Source organism: Sebastes fasciatus, chromosome 11, assembly GCF_043250625.1.
Source record: "Sebastes fasciatus isolate fSebFas1 chromosome 11, fSebFas1.pri, whole genome shotgun sequence".
NCBI lineage: Eukaryota > Metazoa > Chordata > Actinopteri > Perciformes > Sebastidae > Sebastes > Sebastes fasciatus.
In genome coordinates, this window is record NC_133805.1 from 22,505,535 (window position 1) to 22,523,987 (window position 18,453).

General features: G+C 42.0%; 1 long non-coding RNA gene across 1 annotated transcript; it reads right to left on the reverse strand.

Moving 5' to 3' along the window:
* Window positions 1-759: 759 nt before the first annotated feature.
* Window positions 760-16,095, reverse strand: LOC141776275 (uncharacterized). The gene is made up of 3 exons (XR_012595723.1): window positions 15,750-16,095; window positions 1,477-1,604; window positions 760-1,397 (listed from the first exon to the last, which is right to left on the reverse strand). It is a non-coding gene; the product is annotated as an uncharacterized LOC141776275 (long non-coding RNA).
* Window positions 16,096-18,453: the final 2,358 nt, after the last annotated feature.

Consider the following 18,453-nt stretch of genomic DNA (forward strand, 5'->3'; position numbering starts at 1 on the left):
ACTAATTAAAACCAAACTTATCAGAAAAATGAACACTTGAACATACATCAGCGTGATAAGAACTACCTAAAATGACAGAAACCCTCTTTAAGAAAATGTTATTTGATGTGTACTTTGACTTTTTAGTTTGGGCCATGTTCCATCCACTAACATGGAGGAGGCGGGCTACTAGGGGGTGATCTAGATGTTTTTTTGTTTTTTTTAGAAAAAGCTTTATTCATTTTTCAGGAGTTTACAAAATAATAAATTGGGGAGCTGTCCTGTCGTCCACCTATATATATATATATATATATATATATACAGTTGGTTTTAACACTGTGTGACACGACTAACGGGGTATCCAAAGTTTATAATTCTGTTTTATTACAACTGGGATCTTTTTTTTCACAGTATAAGCCATCTCCATCAGTTATCTTAATACTGCAAGCACCAAATGACTGCTGCATAAATTGGAGACTAAGTTTTTAATTTCCCCAGGAAACTTGAATTGTGATGTAGCAATTCTAGTATTTACAACATGCAGTGTCTCTCTGTATTTCTGTAGGGCATTTCTTATTTTGATATCAAATCGGTGAGTGGTTTCTAAATTTGCTTGTGTTTTGTCTTGCGGATGTTATATGAAGTTGCAGAACATTGAACTCTCTTGTCCACTGTAAAAATATAATGTAATAAACCACAATGATCCTTCACGTTCTAGATCTTGTAAACTGGATTTTTTAAAATTTTCACCAGAGATACATGTAAGCCGACGACACCACAACTAAGCAAAGACTAAGAAGTAAAACCATTTCTGGAATTGTGTGAAACATGCAGGAGAGTTATGGGAACAGAAACACGTGTTATAACTTAAATGTTTTGTGATTTTAATATCACAAGCAATTTATATTGATGTTGGATATGGTTTACATACTTTACATATAATGTGTATACTGTATTATGTTACTGACTTTTTTTTTCTCCGAAAGTTAGACTAATAATTTACAAGATCAACATCATTCAGACTCACAGATTACCAATCCTTTGATGAATATGTCTACTTTACCGCATTATGAGCAGCGTCAGTGTTTGTTGGCTCATTTTTCATCAGGCACGTTGGGACTATTTGGTTTTAAAGGGCCACGGTTTGATTTTTTCCGCTGAGGTGGAGGAGTGCTCTCACCCTGGTCTTCCTCTCAGCCAACCAGCCTTCTCCTTTGATTGTTTTCTTCATCCCCGCTCAGACTGGCTGCTCTGCCAGCCTGTGACCGACCCCTCACCTCCCGCTGACCCGTCACCTGCAGACACCCTGCGTGGCTGCCTTTGATGTGCTGTTTGCTCTTATGTACAGTAGGGGTTAATCACACACCTTGAGAGAGCGGCGTGGAATTCCATACAATGGGTCCGCTGGCCTGTGTTGTCTGAGGGTTAAGAGAGGGATTAGAGATTAAAGGGCAGCCAGTGTGTGAGGTAAACAGCAGAGGACAATATGTTACCTACTCCACGTTTAGTCAGCGGATGTTGTTGTCAGTCGACTTTCTTTCTACTTGATGTTTTTGACTGAAAGGCTGGTGGCTGCCAGGACTGTGTTTATTCTTTCCTTGTTTTCACTTTTCAGCTGGAATTTCCTGTAGTTGGATTTAAAATAAGTGGCAAGACAAAGGATATGTTACATTACTAACTGTCTTTAAAGGGCGGGTCCATTATTACCTCCGCCAAGGCCGAAGGCCTGGGAGGGAGGTTATGTTTTCACCGGCGGTGATTTGATGGTTTGTTGGTTTGTCCGTTTGGAGGATTACTCCAAAAGCCCGCGATGGATTTGAATGTTGTTTTTTGGAGGGGTGGGGTGTGGCACAATGAACAATCCATTAGATTTTGGTGGCGATCCGGATCATGATCCGGATTCAGGAATATTTTTAAGGAATCCCATTAGCCACAACATTAAGACCTCTGGGTATATCACATGCGCATTGTAACTGATGACGCGTTGATGACGCATGACCCCGCCTCTTTCCTTCAGAGAGAGAGACAGAGAGAGAGAGCGGGGGGGTGGGGGGACAACTGTAGATTTGGCGTTTTTTCACATTAAACTCTGTGAAATTACAGATGAGTTCGACCAAAGCACACTTGGTGATTGTTGGAAAGAGTAACGACGACGGTTTTTGGTGAGTTTTATTTTGTTTCTGTCCAGTTTGAATGAAGTGTTTTACGATGCTCCGCTACGTACAGCTGATCTCATCATAAACAAAAAATACACGTGGATGATGGCGCAAGCTGAACGGAGAGGGGAGCGGAGGTCTGCGCTCTCCGAGTGCCATTCTAGTTTTTTATTATTGTTATTATTTTTTAGCTTCTTATATCATTTATGTAGCTTCCAAGTGGTGTTCCTTATGTATTCAGTTCCAAACATTCAAATTTTAACCTTCAAAAAGGTTTTTCCCACTTGACCTGATGTAGGTTTCTGTATGATGACGCTGTACATATACTCTATATACATCCTTATAGCCAGTGTATTAACGCTACATACAGTCACATAGATGGCGGTCGGCTCACTCCCAGTTTGGAAAAGCAGACGGGAGTACCGGCACAGAAGTTAAGCAATGTACTGCTGTATGGACACCATGTTAGTTTGGATTCGAAGGTCACACAAAAGCACAATAAACTAACCGATTGATGCAGCGGTAGACCAGTAACTCCCGTGTTCTGCAAGGTAAAATGACTGTTTTTGTGAATGGAGTCTGGTCTGGTGGCTTTGAAGACAGCGATATAACGGCTTCAGTTCCCTGTCAGAAAGGTCTGTCTGATGGCGAGTTAAAGCAGTGAAAATATTCTAAATATAACGTATACTCAAACGGATATTGATTTTTTCAGGTGGCTAGAATAAGTTTTTCTGCTGCTCCCATCCACAGCCACTTTACCTCACCGTCAACCGGCCCTTTCCAACTGGGAACTGAAACTGTTTTATCGCTTTCTTCGAAGCCACCAGACTACATTCACAAAAATAATAATTTTGCCCCACAGAACGTGGAGGTATACATACAATCCCCACTAACCATTTCAGCTCTGTCCAAACTTCGCACAGCTAACTTTGACTCAGCTAGTGCTAGCGTTCGCATTATTGATAGCCTTATTGATTAGCTTCTGTTAGCGCCTGTTTGAAAAAAAGAAGAAAAAAAAAAAAAGAAAGCAGATGGACCCACCCTTTAATGGTGGTTGGCATCATTACAGCTGCAAGAATTGCCTCATATAAATGTACAGTAGCTGGCCTTAAAGGTGCATTCAAGGTGATTTTTGGCAGTTCTTATGTTTTTTGCATACACTATTTTCTCTGCTCCTTCTCTCTAACTTCCTTTTTCTCTTTTCTTCGACCTAAGCCATGAATTTTAAAGCATGTGTACTCATTTATACCGCGTTGTCTTTCCCAGGGGGTCAAATTCCGACGCTTTGTCACCCTATAGCAGTGGATGGGTCCAACAAACACAGGGCTTTCATCCAGGAGACTGCTGTTCGTGTTCCGTGCGTTAAGTTTCATTTTCACTTTACAATCAGCTGTTTGTTCGTGTCCCGTGTTCACAACGTCCAGTTACAAATTTGTAGTAATTTTAAGCCGAGTGGTAGTTAAGCATGAGTGTACTGCGACCAAAAACTGATGCCAAGGAATCTGTTGAGATAGCTGTTTCATATAGCTGCATTTCAGTAACGATTTTGCATTAATGATCAGATTTTTGAAATCATAAAAAAATGCAATAAAACCTATAAATCACACACAAAAACACATAAAAATAGTTACAATCACAAGCTCACAGCCTGAATGAAAGTAATACTTTATTCAATATTTCAAAACATACATGAGCTGTGGTTTGTGTCGAAGCTGCAAAGTTGTGGTGCCTCATAGTTTAACATGTTTTGATGTTATCAACCATTTATGGTAACCTTTTATCCAAACTAAACAAAGATGTCTTTCAGTGAAATAACCACCACAAATATGTCACATCTGTCACACTAATGTTCCTCTCTCAGTCTCGGAAGAGTTTGGGGGAAAAAACAAACTTCAACATCATTGATCTTCTAATCTGGGAAGTAACCCAACATGTTTATGATATTCATTCAATCTTTTAGCTTTGCTGCAGAAACTTGCTTGTGCTGACAGACGAGCTCGTAAGAACAGAAAACATATTCCCTGGATCGTTGAGCACCGTGCTCAGGAATGGTGTTGTTTAAACGTTAATTGTAACAAGACACTCCCTCAAGAACATGGTCATTCACACGTTAATTGAAAGTGAAGTACATGAGTTATGGCGTAACAATTTCTCATAAAAAGCGCCATTAATTTTTGTGACGGCAGAAAACAAACCAAACTAAAACAGTAGATATCATCTCTCGGGGCGATATCTGCAACACACAATGAATGGACAGTGAGTGTGTTTCCCCAGAATGGACTAAAGAAGATTCATAGCTAATCTGAGCTCTGCAGACCACCAGCAGTGGTAGAAGGACTCTGATCCTTAACTTAAGTAAAGCAACGCCTTAACGTGAAAACACTCCATTAAGTATAATTCTTGCATTCAGAATTAAATACATTTTATGTTGAAACAGCTTGAAGTGGAGCTAATTCAGATTTATATTAAAGAACGACACTCGTGTTTGTTTATTTTTGTCAGGTTTTAGCTCATGCCACATGTTAAAATGTTTGGTTTTAAAGCTTCAGTAGGCAGAAAGTTTTTGACATTATTGGGCAAAAATTCCATAATAACCTTTCAGCATATTGTAATTCAAGTGCTCTGAGAGAAAACTAGACTTTTGCACCTCCTCATGGCTCTGTTACCAGTCTTTAAAGAATCTAGCCCATGTCGGGAGACTTTGGCCAATCAGAGGTCATTTTTAGAGAGAGCGTTTCTATTGAGCGTTCCTATTGAGCGTTCCTATTGGCTGTGCTCCGGCTGGTGGGCGGTGCTTTGTATTTCCTCAGCTGTTCTCAACATGGCTGCCGGGTCACAAGCTTTCTCATTTTACATCTAAACAGTCCACTACAAGAGTTGAGGTGAGAAATAGACATAACAGTAACAGAATATTGATTCATATTTGATCAGCGCTGCCTAGTTTGACCGTTTCATCAGAGTTTGCGAGTGATAGACAGCCATAGACGGCTCAGATTACCAGTCTCATGCACTACTGTCAGGACTGTTTTATAAAAATAACTTATTTTGAATCATATTTGCTCCAACCTACTGCAGCTTTAATGCAATCCATTCATTTCTGTGTAGAGTAAAATTTTATCAGCAGACTCTTGACATTTACCACCTGAATTATGTTACATCAACTCTGCGTTAATAACAGTGACGGGAGATAAAAATGCGTCATGTGTCTTCATGATTCATGATTCAAAATTAAATGTGTTTCTGTTTGTCACTATCAAACAGGTCTGACATATTTAGGATGAAAAGTTTTACAAGAGTACAAAGATTAGTAAGCGTATATGCTTAATTGGTGTTACGATTATGAAAGGGTCCTTGGAAAATGTTCTCCCCTGTTTGAGAACCACTGATGTAACTAATATATGTGATGTACACTGTGATAGATTACACAAGTTAAGCAAGTTTCAAAAGTTGCTTATGGATTTCTGTCCTGAATCAATAGCTGCTTAGAGTGCTTTGGAAGGAATGTTATATTAACACACACATACTGGTGGTATGGTAATTTAATTAAATCTATAACGATGCATCATATTTCATAAGATAATCAGATGCTTTGCAGGTAAAATCTTTATCTGTAAAGTATGTATAGCCATCAGATAAATGTTGAGTAAAAAATAGAATATTTTCCCCTGAAAAGTATGTCAAAGTAAAAAGTAATAATACAAATGGAAATACTCAAGTAAAGTACAAACTTTATATTATACATGTCTTGACCCTGACATCAGACTGTAAATACTACATTCCCATAATGACATTAAGAAAAAAAAACACAACCTTCACACAGTGTTACTGTGACAGCAGCACGCTGACGATGAAGCCATCGTTTTTAGTCAAAATACCGCCAGTGCGCTTCATAATTTGAGGGTGAATCATGTTATGACAATGTTTACCTTGGACCACAGCCTCTCACAAGTTGTGCAATGCAACAGGAAATTCATACTGTTAGGGGACAGCAGGGAGTTTTTCCGCACACATTATGTCTGCCATTACATTATTCTTTTAGACCACAACACCTGATGAGCAGCGTCACTGAATTTTTCCCTCCCACAGTCCTCTTACAGTAATGTGCCTCCACGACCTTCAATAACTATTTCTCACTGACGTGCAGTGGGTGTGAGGGTGATGTTTTTTAAAGAAATGACTCGACAAAAATGTAACTTTTGCAAACTTGAGTCATATGTGTAGTCACTTTAAAAATGTTTATGTAAAATATAGTTTTCTTTCCAGTATGACATACTTCATGGGATAAAATAAACAACTGTGACGTCTGACCCTCATTTGTTCCCAACGCTCCACGTCTGTAGGTCGCGCCATTTTCAGACAGATTTTATGTCATCTGATCTTGGCATAACATGCAGCTATATTGACAAACTTCACTATATGTACACAGACTGTATATATAGATGAACGACGCATCTCCACTTCCTCCCACTGAACAAAAGTGAAGCCAAATATCCCGGATACAGGAGCTGCCATCTTGAGATTTTGACGTCATTTGGTGCCAGAGTCTGCGCAGTGGTGATCGGGGGGGCTGGAGCAGCGGTATCTAGGTCACGCCCACACACCCACCTGAGCCAATCACAAACCGAGCATGGCCGCAGCTTGTTAGCGTGAGCCACCTAGCTGCTACGTTAGCATCACAGTAGCCGTTTGGCCAGAAAGACACAACAACTAAACATAATATCTCTATAACTACATTTATGATCAAATTGACACGTTATATTACAAAGACTCGTGACGGTTATGGAAAGTTGAAGTTACATCTCCTCTCTCGTACAATTCCCGAGCCTCCGGCTCCACGACTACTTCACTCAGAGCAGCTGTCAATCATGACGTCTCAACCCCTTTTTATAGCATCAAATAACTAATTAAAACCAAACTTATCAGAAAAATGAACACTTGAACATACATCAGCGTGATAAGAACTACCTAAAATGACAGAAGCCATCTTTAGGAAAATTTTATTTGACGTGTACTTTGACTTTTTAGTTTGGCTAATGTCCCATCCGCTAACATGGAGGGGGCGGGATCTATGACCTGTACTGCAGCCAGCCACCAGGGGGGCGATCAAGATGTTTTGGCTTCACTATAGGGGAGCTGTCATGTCGCCCATCTTTATATGCAGTTTAAGGTTTTGACTGACACCAGAGTCAACAGTTAACTTTTTGGTTGGTGAGCTACTCCTTTAATCCCTTGCTTGTTGGATGTCATTTATCAGCTGGTGGTGGATAGGTGCATCTCTGAGTCTACACCTACAACCTACCTTTAGCTGTCTGGGAGCTTTTCTTGATGTCAGTGTGTTGCACAGATTTAAATGAATCCCATCTGGCTTGTGTAAACCATCTGTTTTGTTCTGTAACAATTCTCATTAATGTCTGGAAATGACGCAGTTTTTGAACTTTGTCATGTGTGAGCAAGAAGGGTCTGTTTTCTGTGCTTTGTGGGTGATGATGTTGTAATGTGAAATAGGTTGAACCACCTACCTTAAACTAGAATCAACTTTATTTTAAGTTTTGATATAAGACAGATGATGCTTTTGAGTTGCCACGCTGTAAATTTTTCTTGAAAAACTACGAGAGGAGTAAAAGTGTTGAGAGACATGAAGCCTCTAGTTTCAAAGGGAATTTCTGATGAGATTTCCGAGAAGAGGTGTCGGCAAGAGTCAGATCCTGCCTGTGAACGGGCCTGGCTGCTCTTTTCACAACGTCTTCATCCTTCCCTCCCACTGGAATCTGATGACAAACTAGGTTTAACCTCCCAGCTATGAGTAGCTGGGTTCAGCTTCTTATTGCTCTGTGTGGAGGAGTCGCTTGTCTGGTGAGAGATGAATTCTAGTGGTGGGTTATGATTCAGGACAGAAGGAGGTATGGATTTAGGGTTCCTTCCAGCATACAGGCGCCTTTAGTCACTGTAACAGACAGGGACATATGAACGCCTCTGCACATTTTAAATGTCAATAGAATGGGAAACAAATTGTGATTTCTCTTGTTTTCTGCATTATTACCAGTTGAATCAGAAAGTTGCAAACCTTAAAGGACCAGTGTGTAGCATTTAGAGGGATCCATGGCAGAAATGGAATATAATATTAACTAGAATACCTCGCCAAGGTGCGTGACGTTAAAAACAGATCACAGCTCACAGCTGGCAGTACCGTGAGGTGGCCGGCTTGTTATTAACACGGTGTGTTTCCATGTAACGTGTCGGCGGATGCCTCTCTCATTCAGCAGCCTTGTTATGTCTGTATAACGTTACACTACGTTGTCTCTCCTCCCATCATCTACTGCTTTTTTCTTTCTCACCGCGGACCGCCAGCAGCTCCCGCCGTACCTCGGATTCTCGCCACACATCCACACATGTATCTCTCTGCTCTCGGAAGGAGGAAGAAGGCGGGGTCATGCATCATCAGTTACACTGCGCATGTGTTATACCCTGTGGTCTTAATGCTCAGGCTGATCGGAATTCATATAAAATTCCTGAATCCGGATTCAGATCCGGATCGCCACCAAAATGTAATGGATTGTTCATTGTGCCACACCCCACCCCTACAAAAAATGTCATTCAAATCCACCGCGAACTTTTGGAGTAATCCTGCTAACAGACAGACAGACAGACAGACAGACAGACAGGCAGACAGACAGACAGACAAACAAACCAACGCCGGTGAAAAAAAACCTTCTTTCGAAGGCCCTTGGCCACCGTAGTTCTTCTATGCGCACACAGGAGAAGTTTCAGTTGGTTGCAATCTGCAACCTCCCTGCTAGATGCTGCCAAATCCTACACACTACACCTTTAAACATAAAGCCTCTTTTAAGTTAAACCTGCATTAGTTTATCATTTTTGGCCACTTGGGGGCAGCACATCAAGCTGTAAACACAACACTGACATATTCTCACCTTATAAAGTTGATATGCTGAACGTCTCACACATCCAGCACATATACGGAGCAACATTAGCATTTATTTTGAGTCGGGTTTCTGACACCTGATGAATGTAAGTCCTCTGTGAGGCTGTACTTGGGCATAGTGGTGCTTTGAGCTAAATGCTAACACATCTTAGTTTAGCGTCTTAGTATGTTAACACTTGTTAATTCAAACTAAACACTAACTACAGTAAGTTTTAGCTTCTAAACTACAAACTATGTATTCTTTACATTTATATTTACTATTTTCAAATGCATGATGTACAGTTTTTGTGTGTATTTTGTATTATAGTGCTATCAATTAGCAGACTCTTGCTTGATCATGTTGTGTAATCCATTATAGTGAACATCAAGTCTTTTGTTAATATCACTGCATGAGCTGTTTAAGCGCACATTGTTTTTGGGACATCTACATTGAAGTGCCTCTCAAGTACAGAAATAGAAAACAGTGAATATCTGCACTGGAGAAACAGTATATTATCATGATTGTTAGCAAAATGATTAGTTGTGATGTCAAGTGATTTGTGTTGGGTTGAAACATGCAGAGCTGGTATGGCCCTTTAAAGTATATACGTATACATGATCTGTGTTTACAGAGATCTGGCCACTGGTTTGCTGGTGAGATCTACATGACACTGGCCAGTGCACACTGGTTTAAATATAGTCTCAGGAGGAGATAAAAACAAGTGAATGCTCAATTATCTCTACTTCAAAGCAGCCAAATTGCCAATACTTCCCCATGACATTTCAAGTCGTGCCAGTTCTTTCATCTCAGCCCGTGGTCCTTCAGGGCCAGGCACTTAGACGGAGTCAGGAAGTCATTGGCACAGCTTGGCATACTGGGATGTCGGAGGCAAGGCACTGTATAGTATATAGAGACAACCGTCCTTGTTATTCAGCCTGTACTTTATGATCTAATGGTGTCTTTTTGTCAGGGTAACTTTCCTCTCAGCGCCACTGACTCTGAATTAACGACTCAAGACGAGAAGAAATCCTGTTGTATACTACCCCTGCTGGGAAAAAACCCTGACTATACAAAAACCTGAGCAGCTTTCTCTTATAGTCACCACTCGGTGCCACCAGCTACACTTTCACATGACAAATCATTCACGTTTCCAGCCTAGGTGTTTCCTCCAAAAAACATTTCACAGACAAAAGAAACCAAAAAGTGCTGATGTAGCATAAAGGATGGTGTTTTCGTAAGTGGTTCGGCGTCTCTGTCGCAAAGCCTGCCACGCACGACTATCCATTATCTTTTCGTGGGACAGGGAAAGTTATCTTGGGGACCTATTGTATGCTCGGTGGAGTTTTGACTGTGTGTTTGTGGCACCTCTACTGTGCATACAGGAGGTGTCGGGAGACCAGAGTCTGGGATCCCAGAGGAAAGTCTTGGCTCCAGGGGGCCTGTCCTCCCCTCTGGCCCTTAGTGGGCTGCTGGGGAAGCCAGGCATGGAGACAGTAGGATGGGGAGGGCGGAGGGGGGGAGGGGGCAGCGTAGAAGCAAATGAGCAGAAGAGGTGCGAGGCCGGCTCTTGCCCTCTCACTGACAGGATCTGGTCAATGTCCTGCCGCCAAGGGTCGCGGCCCAGCTTACGCACACAAACTTATCTCCAGTGCATCTGCCGGGCCGCCTGCGCAGTCAGGCTGTCTCCATAGCGGGCCACGAGCGTTTTCCTGCTGGGGGTGAGAGGAGTATGGTGGGAGGATAGAGGGAGGAAGGGAGAAGGGGTGGGGGGAGATGCAGGGGGGAGAGAGGAGCTAGAGGCAGGGAGGGACTGGAGGGGGCTCAATGTGAAACTGCCCCTGTAGAGGCCTGCCAAGTCGCTGAGCTATATGGAAAACACGAGCTGCCTCCAGGGTAACAGGACCACTTCTGAATTTCTACAAACAAAAATAGCTCCGATGTCTGGCTACGACCTCTCCGTTCTCTGGCCCTCGTCGTTCTCTGCGTGTCTGTCACATTCAAATTCCCACACGAAGACAAAGCTCATGTTCAAACCTAAACAGCCCTCGAGAACAACTTCATTTACTGTTGTGGAGGGGGAAAAAAGGGCACATAAATTTAATAATGTGTATGTGGAACTGAGCGTATTTATCATTCCTTCTCTTCTCTCGGACGGAGAAGATGACCTCTTGGTGACCAATCGTGTGGACCTCAATCGAGGTCCCTTTGGTGAGCCATTTCATCATTTAAACAGCACGCGATCCAATTCTCATGACCTAATGCGTTGTAGAATGCCTGAAATCTGCTGCTTGTGTTTTCTCTTCTCTCCCTCAACCCTTTCTCATCAACAGCAACAGGGATCCATAACAGGAAGCTGTTGGGACGAGGTGGTGAGCTCGCAGTGGAGACAGGACTTCAGATTGTGTACTTGGAAACACTTTTATAATGTCAGTAACACATCATTTGCTTTTTTGAATCGTTCTTTTCACATTTGTGTCTTTATTTGATAGTTTACAGGGGAAAGAGGGGTGTGACATGTAACAAGGTTCCCTCAGTAGAATCAAACCAGGGACGTTGCAGTTATATGTTATACGTCTTAACCACCAGGACACACCATCATTTACATTTTAAAGGTCCAGTGTGTAGGATCTGGCGGTATCTAGCGGGGAGGTGAGGAGATTGCAACCAACTGAAGGCTCTCCCGCGTGCCAAGCATGTTGGAGAGCGAAAACGCGAATGGCCCTCTCTAAAGCCAGTTGTTGTAAGAGTAGTCATTTGGAGCAGAGCCAGTGCTGAGTGTGTGTGTGTGTGTGTGTGTGTGTGTGTGTGTGTGTGTGTGTGTGTGTGTGTGTGTGTGTACACGGGAAGTGAGTGGTGAAGCGAGAGAGAGAGCAGCGGCGACGGGGGCATGTAACGTTAACAACTCCGACCCAAGCAGGAAAAGTTTACAGTGTTTGGTTTGTCCGTTCTGGGATACTGTAGAAACATGGTGGTGCATGCAACATACACTAAAGAAAACATACTTATTAATATTACATTCCATTTCTACCAATAGATTCCCCCTAGTTTTTATACATTGGTCCTTTAAAGGATAAAATTGAGGTTATTACACCTTTTTGTAATTTTGGCCCTCATATCTATTGGAATTGATAACATTGTACTCAACAAAATAATTACTGAGATCATGGGAACATGGTGACATTGCAACAACAAAGTCTGTCGTGGCATATAGGTACTACACAAACCAACAGATTAGTGAGATTACTTTATTTAGAGGGAAAACTGAAAATGAGCACACTCAAAATGTTGTGTAGTAATCTGTCCTTGCACAGGAAAACTATGTGCTTGCAAAACTACAGCAAGTATGTTAGGTCAAAGTTGAACGACAGAGTCTGTCTGTCTGTCTGTAAACTGTGATGGATGTTTACAATGGACAATTTGCATAATAATGTAACCTTTATTTTCTCCCCATGGGGTTTTGGTTTAAATCCCAATCGTATTGCCAGACAAGAACGGTGATATTAGACGATGCTGCCAAATAGAGCATTATATGCAACATCTGCATGGAAACTGGTTAAAGTTGGGGAAAGATGGTGGTGGTTACGGCACCGGATGCAAACTCTGGTCCCTTACATGAAAGTTAGACTTGCACTTGGCGCTGAACGTTGGACTTAAATTGTGAGCTCAGAACAATATATACGTAGTTGATCCTCTTAAAGGAACAGTTTATAGCATTTAGGGGGGATTTATTGGCAGAAAAGGAATATAATATTAATAAGTATGTTTTCTTTATTGTATAATCATCTGAAACTGTGTTTTCATTACCATAGAATGAGCCGTTTATATCTACATACAGAGCAGGTCCTCTTCACAGGGCATGTTATTCGCATTTTCACGTTTTCACATCTGCCACCATAGTTCTCCAACACGCTTCGCACACAGGAAAAGCTTCAGTTGGTTGCAATCTACAGCCTCACCATTAGATGGCGCTATATCCTACACACTGCACCTTTCAAAACCTGTATGCTCGTGTTCCTTTCCCAGTGTGGCTTCTTTTAACAATACCGGTGTTTCCGGATCTCAAAATTATTTTGTTAAGTTCAACGCTATTATTACCAATAGGAATGATGGTAATAGGAATAAAGGCCAAAACTACAGAGGTAAGACCCAAGTTGTGTAAACCAAAATTATCATTTAATGCAGCAACAACAGCTGAATAAATTACTTGAATAAACTTCTCAGAAATTTTTTTTTTGTGTGTATTTTACAGTTTAAATCATTAGTAGTGCCTAGATTTTAAAAAAACTAAAACGGTTTCTTCTGTGGTCTTTGGGTCAGTTAGCTTTAAGGGCAACGCTTCACATTTTGCCTGTAAAACAGAGCACTATTCCCCCCCCTCATACTAATTCTAAAGTCCCAGGCCCTGCAATAGATCCTCCAAGTCCTACATGACAGAACGCCCGACGCTGACACATGCACACCTATAAACCTTATATGCACACAACTCCCCTCATCTGCTACTCATTGGGTGCACTGTTAAAGCAGGACATTTAACACAAAGGTAAAACCGTGCGATGGGTGTTTACAAGGCAAAGTTTAGCCATGTGACCTCCAACGCTAAAACTGTCTGACAGTGACTGAAGGAGGAAGGGAGCAGCAGGGCGAGGGCCTGATTATGGCGTACTGCTCTTCAACCTTTAAACGCTCTTGATGTTAAGGCGTAAACATCACAGTAAAACGGAGCCGGTGGCGGCAAATTGTCTCTGATTTCACTGACAGAATTGTGAAACAAATAGGAAGTAACGTAAATGAGGAAGAGCTGAGTTTACCCTCCCATTTGCACCTCAGTTCTAGTTAGGATGGAGGTTGCAGGGAGAGAAAAAAGGAGAAGAGCGGAGGAGCGTCGACCTCCTTAATGTACATTCTGTTCTGCTTTGGCTGTGATTCCCAAGGTTGCCTGTCTAGCGTGTGTGTGTGTGTGTGTGTGTTTGTGTGTGAGTGTGAGTGTGTGGTGGTGCCAGGCACAGCGTTTCTTCTGGCTCACACAGTGTTGACCCTGCCCTGTACTCTCCTCCTACTATGGGCGAGGCTTGGTGGTGAGGCACGTAGCAACACTGTGCTTTATACTGATATGTGCATACACAGATAGGCCAACACACACACACACACACACACACACACCCACACACACACACACACACACACACACACCCACGCACACACACGCACACGCACACGCACACGCACACGCACACACACACACACACACACACACACACACACACACACACACACACACACACACACACACACACACACACAAACACTCAAAGGATAAAGATATTTGCTCATTGCATAAATGCATTTCAGAATTTGCAGAAATGAATTCAGTTTTGTATTGCTGTTTTTAGCGCATAGCAACAAACTCAACTGCAGTCTAGTTTCAGTGTGCTATCCGTGAACTAGACAATGGCCAGCAGGCTGCCAATCAAAACAGCGTAGTAGCTTTATTAATGAGGAGGTGTAAAAAAGTCAGCACGGGTCACATTTCTCTTCTACTTTATGGATTGACTGCTTTAGAAGAAGAGAAGACTTCAACTAAAAGTCTTTTCTTCCCTTCATCTCACCCCTCCATTAACATCACCCAACACTCTCCGCCACAGCTTTTATAAGTGAGACAAATATTCCCATGTGAAACGAGTTGCGAGGTATGTGAAGGTGCATTCCTGCAAATGTTTTTTACCCTGATTTAAGGCTTTCTTGCCCAAGTTCGAGCCCTGTTTAAAACCTCCATGTTCATGTGCGCGAGCCCACGTCGTCCGATCGTATCTCGCCGCCAGACAGTCCACTTTATGTCTCTCACCCACTCAATTCCAAATGAATATAAATGAGTGTTTTCATTGTGAGACAGAACGAAAACAGCAAAGTATGTTACCAAAAACACTGGCTAATACTCTTAAAAGGAGCAAAGTAGTCTAAAACAAAAACAAAAGAAGGAAATTCTTGCAAAAAAAAAAGAAAAAAAGAAGAAGTTGTGAACAAATTGTTTTTCATGTCTGCGTCTGCAAACTGCTGAAGAACAAAAGAAACATGAGGAAGCGCATTAACAGTAAAATAGTTAAACATTAATGTTCACATTGTACTCTATGAATTTATGTTTGTGTTTGGCATTTAGTTGCATCTTACAATAAGTGCACCAGTGAAACAGGCCTACATTCCTCGACTAAAACCATCACAAAGTGACTAATAGGGAGGAGTGCAAAGGTCAAAGCAACAGGAACAAGTCACTGGATGTGACATGAATTTGCACAAAAGCGGTTCAGATTTTCACGCACAAGACCAACTATAGATCCCGTTTTACTATTTAAAAGGAAATGTGAAAAAAAATAACTGACCTAATGTTCCCAAAAAGTGATTTCGTCACAACTGTGGAATCCTGAACGATGCCAGGAAAATGTCAGAAATATAAAGGAGGTTTTGAATAACTTTAACTCTGCCTGCCTCACGGTCGGACTGAAAGTGTGTGCTAATGTGTTTATAGCATCGGATGATACTGCTGATTACAATCTATACACATGGAGACATCTACAACAAAAATCATATGGATAATCTATCAATCATGATATCAGCTATAGCTAACTGCTGACTAAATTTACAAGCTGTCAGATTTAAGGCAGACGTCACAGAGCCTGCAATGTCTTCTTCTTGGTCTTACTATGATCTGAAGGTTGTCTCAGTGTAAATCTCCCAGTTCAGGACCTGGGCTGACCCTCAGAGTTAGCCTTTGTTTAGCAGACGCCTTGGCCCCCTTTAATCTTGTGAAGAGATAAATCCTTTGATGGACCTGGCCTGACTCAGTTGAAAGTGCTGCCCAGCCATCTCCATAGATCAACATAATACGGCATGTTTGATGTTGGGGGGCTGTGGCACGCGGGTGGGCTTTCTCTCCACGACCTATAACAGAGTCATCAATCCCAGGCCACAACCGCAGACCCCACCACCTCTCCACGCCTCCTGCACCCCCCCCACCCCTCCTCTAACTGTGGACCCGACCACAACCAGCCCTGCCCTCTTGACCACAGAGCACTAACACTCAACCAGGATAAGCATATCAGTGTGTGTCAGGCACAAACAGGCAGCCTCTGAGATGGCAAGCGTTTGACACACATTCCTTATTCAATATAACTGTCACATTTAAAGGAATAATTTGACATAATAATTAGACATTTTGTGAAATACGATTATTCGCTTTCTTGTAGAGAGTCAGAGTTAGTTGCCTGGCAACCTCCCCGACGACAAGACTCCGGGAAGTCAATGCTCCCGGCTAAAAAATAGTCCGTCACATAACCCCCTGTAAAACCATGGGCGGATTATGAGACAACGGGCCTGTGGGCACAGACATGCTAAAGGCCCCACCACGTCTCCTACATAGGAGCAAGACACATTTTGTTGTTGTCGTTTCTTGTCTCTTTGTGGGTTTTTTATGCCTCTTTGTAGTTGTTTTGCCCATGTTATAGTTATTTTATGTTTGTTTATGATCATTTTGTATCTCATTGTAGTCGTTTTGTGTCTCTTTGTGTTTTTTTTATGCCTTGTTGTAGTTGTTTTGCCCATGTTATAGTTATTTTATGTTTGTTTATGATCATTTTGTATCTCATTGTAGTCGTTTTGTGTCTCTTTCTGGTTATTTTGTGTCTTTTTGTAGTTGTTATGTGTGTCTTTGTAGTTGTTATGTGTGTCGTTGTAGTTATGTGTCTCTTTGTAGTCATTTTGTGTCTCTTTGTGGCCATTTGGTGTCTGTAGTTGATTTGTGTCTCTTCGTGGTCATTTTGTGTCTCTTTGTAGTTGTTTGGTGTCGCTTTGTGGTCTTTCTGTGTCTCTGTAGTTGTTATGTGTGTCTTTGTAGTTATGTGTCTCTTTGTAGTCATTTTGTGTCTCTTTGTGGCCATTTGGTGTCTGTAGTTGATTTGTGTGTCTTTGTAGTTATGTGTCTCTTTGTGGTCATTTTGTGTCTCTTTGTAGTTGTTTGGTGTCTCTTTGTGGTCTTTCTGTGTCTCTGTAGTTGTTTTGTGTCTCATGGTTGTCATTTTGTGTCTCTTTGTAGTTGTTTGGTGTCTCTTTGTGGTCTTTCTGTGTCTCTGTAGTTGTTTTGTGTCTCATGGTTGTCATTTTGTGTCTCTTTGTAGTTGTTTGGTGTCTCTTTGTGGTCTTTCTGTGTCTCTGTAGTTGTTTTGTGTCTCATGGTTGTCATTTTGTGTCTCTGTAGTTGTTATTATGTGTGTCTTTTGGGTCATTTTGTGTCTCTTGGTGGTCTTTTTGTGTCTCTTTGTAGTTGCTTAGCGTCTTTTTGTAGTGATCTTGTGTTTTTTTTGTGGCCATTTTGAGTCTCTTCCTGGTTGGTGTGTCACATGTCTCTTTAAGGGACATTTTGTAGGTGAAGGCCGGGGGGAGGGGGGGCCTGACACTTTGGGCCCCTGGAGACCCGTTCAGTAATCCATGTGTAAAACCACAACATGTTGTTTTTACCCTTTCGGATTAATCAAACAAGACATTATGTGTAAATCAGTGAGCTTTAGAGGTGCTGGTAGGTGTTTCCAGTCTTTGTGCTAAACTAAACTAACCTGCTCCTGACTCCAGCTACATATTCACACGAAAAGCGTCACTGATCTTTTCCTGTAACTCTCGACGGAAATGTGTATTTCCAAAAAAACAGTGCAGATTATTTCCTCATAATCTTCCTCCTGAGAGATTCGGTGAACTGTTGCCTCATCAACACTCCCTGGTCAGAAAAAACCCCACATTTTTCTACATCTTCATCATTTGTCACTGAACTTATTACCCACCATTTTCACTCTCATGAAAGTGAAAGATCCGTCTCACTGAGTACATCACTGGGCTTTATAAGTGTCGTCCCAAAAGCTTGCGATTAAACTGAGGTGAACTTCAGGGAGCTCTCTCGATTCCTCTGATAAGAGTCCGGTCCCATTAAGACGAGCTGTCCCCGTGTGAGAGCTCAGCGCCGGCCTCACACACTAGCTCTTATCTAAATCCCTCATCAACACACACCTAATCTGACCACGGCCGCTAATGTTGATAGATTTGATTCTCCACTGGGGAATATGGGAGAATTCAGTGTCACAAATCAAACAAACCATTTCATTTCCCCATTGTAGAGAGGGTCAGCTATTACGAACTGTATATTATGGCGCAGTTTTCTTGCTTGGGTGCAGTAGGCGCTAAAGGCACTCTATAGGTGATGCTGTCATCATGCTTTCCTGGCCCTGTATTTGTGTGTGTGTGTGACACATATGCATGCAAAGAGTGTGTTCCAGCGAGACCAACTAAGGCAAGCAGTGACATTAGCACCCCTGAAATAGCTTGGCAGGCATTTTAATTGCTTTACCCTGCAATGGCTCAAA